The 5,202-nt window shown below is 43.9% G+C and overlaps 1 pseudogene; it reads right to left on the bottom strand.

The window, feature by feature from the left end:
- Positions 1–4,874: 4,874 nt before the first annotated feature.
- LOC126089551 (5S ribosomal RNA) lies at positions 4,875–4,992 on the bottom strand (annotated as a pseudogene).
- Positions 4,993–5,202: the final 210 nt, after the last annotated feature.

The raw sequence follows: 5,202 nt of genomic DNA, 5'->3' as shown, positions 1-5,202 counted from the left end.
ATCCTTCCTCGACCTTCCGTCTGATATAATTTTTAGTTAGGCAAAGGATTCGACGGCCTCCAGTCGCTCGTTGTTAAGTGAGCCTGGGGCAACGGTGTTTTGTCTGCTCACCATTAAGATTTTTGTTTTACCTTTATTAATTTAGATACTATAGGAAGAGTTTAGGCTGCTTTCCATCTGGAGCAGCATCACTTCTAATTATTCTACAGCTTCACTTAACACTGCGATATCATAAGCAAATCTCACCACGTCTATTTTCTAGTCGTCTCCTATTTCACACTTGACTCTTCTTCCGTGTTGTCACGATCATGACGCGCGAGCATTTCCCTAACTCTCCAGCACGAAGCAGCTATTCTGCTCGGAAGCTAGACCGTGAGCAGGCGCGAGTGCTCACGCAGAAAATCAGCGATTTGTTACGCTCTGACAACAAGTGATACCATACGCATACTCGCTTCTCTAGTTTTGCAAAGGTTATCAGTAAAACGGAAAATCTGATTAACTACGTAAACTAAAATAGTTCTCTTGTCATCTCAGTATCATTGATAAGCCTTGCTCCTTAATGTTAAGGTCTGATGCTCCGCTGTTTTAGAACGGCTGGCAATGGTCCTCAGGAAAGCCGCAGTGGAGCACAAAGAACACAGTGGCCAGGCCACGAATCGTGTTCGGCAGTTGCTGCTAATTAATGCTGTCTCGCCGCCCACCTGTCGAAGCGTTCTCAGTCCTGCCGGCCATTTCTTTCGTAAGGCGCACCTCTGCCGCCTGTCGTCGCTTTCAACCTTTAACTCCTATATTTCATCGTTCCGGAGCACTAAAACTAGGCGTCGGCCAGCAACCTGCAGCTCGACTGTGTTTATGATTTACGCATTCCTTTCGTCAATAGTTACGAATGCAGATTTACATGTGAAAGTAAGATTTATGTGACTTTTTTGTAGTTCTTTTTGCTCTGGTGAAATGCAAAGGGATCTGAGCTCCACTACACAACCTACAAATGAAATACACGATTTCACAACGTCGAAGGTACGAGTGGGCGACATATATTCAGCTAATCCAGTAGATTATCTGCGGCCCTTGACTGGAGAAAGGGGCGTCGCTGATAATCGAAAGTCTTAAGCTGTGTCTGTTAAAACTTCCTGGCTGACAGGTACCGGTCGACGTACAGAACTATTTACTAACGTTTCATATCTTCTGACCTACAACACGGGCAACTACGTCAGAAGCGCGAGGAGCTCCGAATTTGTATGCCACTATGAGCTGTATAGACGGCAACATCAGACTCCACACGATGCAGAATTTTAAAATTATTATGGTGTTTTTAAGTTTCTGGTGCCTCAACATACATGCGACGATGATAACGTGTTGTCTTGACTAAAACGCTGTTGTTAGCGTTCTGGTCTTCAGTCCGAAAACTGGTTTGGTACAGCTCTCCAAGCTACTGTGTCCTGTGCAGGCCTCTTCATCTCCGAATAACTACTGCAAACTATATCCTTCTGAATATGATTACTGTATTCGTCTATTGGTCTCCCTCTACAATTCTTACCACCCGCCTCCCCCTCCCCCCTCCAACACTTCCCTCCAATAGTAAACTGCTGATCTCTTGATGTCTAGAATGTATTCCATTAAACTATCTCTTCTCCTAGTCAGACTGCACCACAAATTTCTTTTCTCCCCAGTTTCATGCAGTGCCTTCTCGTTACTTACGTGATCTACCCACATTTTCTTCAGCGTTCTTCTGTAGCACCCACATTTCAAAAGCTTCTATTCTCCTCTTCTATAAACTGTTTATCTTCCAAGTTTCTCTTCCATACATGGCTACACTCCCTACCTTCATAAAAAAAACCTCCCTAACACTTAAATCTCTATTCGATATTAACAAATTTCTCTTTTTCAGAAACTCTTTTCTTGCCATTGCCACTTTACATTTTATGCTTTATATCCTCTGTGCTCCGGCCATCATCAGTTACGTTGTTGCCCAGATAGCGAAACTCATCTGCTACGTTAAGTGTCTCTTTCCTAATATAATTCCCTCAGCACCACCTGATTTAATTCGACGACCTTCCATTATTTTTGTTTTGCGTCTGTTGAGGTCCATCTAATGTCCTCCTTCCAAGGCACTGTCCATTCCATTCAACTGCTCTTCTACGTTCTTTGCTGGCTCCGTGAGGATAGAATGTCATCGGAAAACTTCGATCTTTTTATTTCTTCTCCCTGAACTTTAATTCCTACCACAAAGTTTTCTTTGGTTTCCTTTACCGCCTGCTAAATCTACAGATTGAGTAACATCGGGGATAAGCTACAACCCAGCCTCTCTTTCATGCCGCTCGACTCATAACTGCCATCTCATGTCTGTACAAGTCGTAAATAGCTTTTGGCTCCCCTGCTACTTTCAGAATTTCAATAAGAGTATTCCAGTCAGCATTCTCAAAAGATTTCTCTAAGCCTACAAATGCTATAAAGTAGATTTGCCTCTCCTTGACCTATCTTCTATAAGTCATACGGTTCGTATTGCCTCGCGTGTTTCTAGATTTCTCCAGAATCCAAATTGATCTTTCCCGAGGTCGGTTTCTGCCAGTTTCTCCATTCTCCTGTAAGGAATTCGTGTTAGTATTTTGGGACAATGATTTATTAAACTGATAGTTCGGTAATATTTACACCTGTTATCATGTCTGAGGGTATTACGCCTGTCTCACACATCCTGCGCACAAGATGGAATGGCTTCGTCATGACTGGCTCTTCTAAGACTACCAGTATTTCTGACGAAACTCCCGGGGCCTTGTTTCGACACAGTTCTTGCAGTACTCTGTCCAATTATTTTTGTAATGTCATATCTCCAACCTCTTCCTCACTTACTGGCCGGCCGGAGTGGCCGTGCGGTTCTGGGCGCTACAGTCTGGAACCGAGTGACCGCTACGGTCGCAGGTTCGAATCCTGCCTCGGGCATGGATGTGTGTGATGTCCTTAGGTTAGTTAGGTTTAATTAGTTCTAAGTTCTAGGCGTCTGATGACCTCAGAAGTTAAGTCGCATAGTGCTCAGAGCCATTTGAACCATTTGAAGCCACTTACTGCCTCTTCCTCTTCTGAAACGCTAACCATAATTTATTTCATGGTGTCTATACTGTAACGCATGTTCCCCTACGGCGGAATTATGAGTGTGTCCAAAGCAACGGTGCGTGTTACCTTCGTGCGAACATGGTTCCTGTATATACTTGTCAACAACCACACAAAATTTCATACATGCCAGCTGTAGTGATACGGAACCATCGGGCTTCGGGGGGCTCCAGTTTAACGCAGCGAAGAGACTGTACTTACAAGAACTAAATAGGTTTAATTTAGAACTGATACTAATCACATTTGACTACATGAGGTTGGAACAAAACACCAACTGGAAGACAAAAGGACGTCGAATCTAAGGATGATTCACAAATTAAGTACGGTAACAATCCTATACTTCTTTCAATGAAGGCTACAATCCTCTGTGCCATATTATACCGTTATCACAGCGGTGCAACACTGTTAGCTCCTTATTCGGCCTGGCATATTTCTTTCTTTTGAGTATGAGATCACAAACTCCCACATAAGACAGCAATCAGTTCCATGTTCAGAACAGATAGATGCTGAGTTCTAGATATTGTAATTACTTCGAAACTAATAACAGGATTTTGAAGAGTGTAGCCGGCTGGCGTGTCCGAGCGGTTCTAGGCGCTCCAGTCTGGAACCGCGCGACCGCTACGGTCGCAGGTTCGAATCGTGCCTCGGGCGTGGATGTTTGTGATGTCCTTAGGTTAGTTAGGTTTAAGTAGTTCTAAGTTCTAGGGAACTGATGACCTCAGAAGTTAAGTCCCATAGTGCTCGGAGCCATTTGAACCATTTTGAAGAGTGAAACCGCGTTGAATTTGTCTAAATTATAGCTACAGTATTAGCAGCAGAAATTACTACAGTTCCATTTCCAAAGCTGCTAGCGATCTCTCTGTAATTATTGCAGCTGAGGGTTTCGATTAATTATCATTTCTTTCTACAGAAGCTGCATGGTCATCATTGGTATCTGTTCTTTCGGAACAGTTACTATCTTCATATAGTTAAAGGCTACCCGGCCGTTGACCTCCTTCTGTGCGAATGCCCACACTTTGCCTGAACTCTTACAGGAATCTGCACCTTAGTTGGCGCAAGTAATGAGTGAATGGGCAAATATCCTTTAGGAACATTACGAATGTAGGCTGTGGACGGTTGGGAATGTGAGTCTCACGGGAAGCGTGCAAGGGATAACTGCATGCAGTCGCCCTGTTCTCTGTGCCCTCACTGGCTCTGATGGATAGAGCATCTGCCATGTAAGCAGGAGATCCCGGGTTCGAGTCCCGGTCGGGGCGCACATTTTCAGCTGTCCCCATTAGGGTATATCAACAACACCTGTTGGCATCGAGGGTGTCGATTAACTATCATTTATTTCTAGAGAAGCTGCGTGATCATCATTGGTATCTATTTTTTCGGAACAGTTACTATCTTCATACATTTCAGATGAAAATATCTCGAGGTTGTACCGAGACCTTCTCATCTGAAATAGGTAAAAAATAGGCCATTATTAACCAACATGCTACGTAGACTGTATTACACATCCAAATACAGCATATCACTTCCCTCTACGTACTACAAATTATTTTCATCACGCTCATTGTGTTAAAAGCACTCCTTCTTTAGGCCACGAGTGGCCTACCGTGGCCATCCGACCGCCGTGTCATCCTCGGTGGAGGATGCGGATAGGAGGGGCGTGGGGTCAGCACACCGCTCTCCCGGTCGTAAGATGATATTCTTGACCGAAGCCGCTACTATTCGGTCGAGTAGCTCCTCAATTGGCATCACGAGGCTGAGTGCACCCCGAAAAATGGCAACAGCGCATGGCGGCCCGGATGGTCACCCATCCAAGTGCCGACCACGCCCGACAGCGCTTAACTTCGGTGATCGCACGGGAACCGGTGTAGCCACTGCGGCAAGGCCGTTGCCGCTCATTGTGCTACAGTTTCTTTTTTTTAATTTTTCTTTGACATTTGCATTATATAAATTATATTCTCATCAACTAGATCGTAACAAATTATATGTAACCATTTTAACATTTGTTAAGCATTCAATTCGCTTTAACCTGAGAGAAATTTTAATATATTATGTTCTTTATATTATTAAGAAAAAGCATTAACAACTGTATACCAATGAGAC

The sequence above is a fragment of the Schistocerca cancellata genome, chromosome 6 (assembly GCF_023864275.1).
Source record: "Schistocerca cancellata isolate TAMUIC-IGC-003103 chromosome 6, iqSchCanc2.1, whole genome shotgun sequence".
Classification (NCBI taxonomy): Eukaryota; Metazoa; Arthropoda; class Insecta; order Orthoptera; family Acrididae; genus Schistocerca; species Schistocerca cancellata.
Note: the sequence above shows the minus strand (reverse complement) of the source record. Positions and strands in the feature narration are given on the sequence as shown.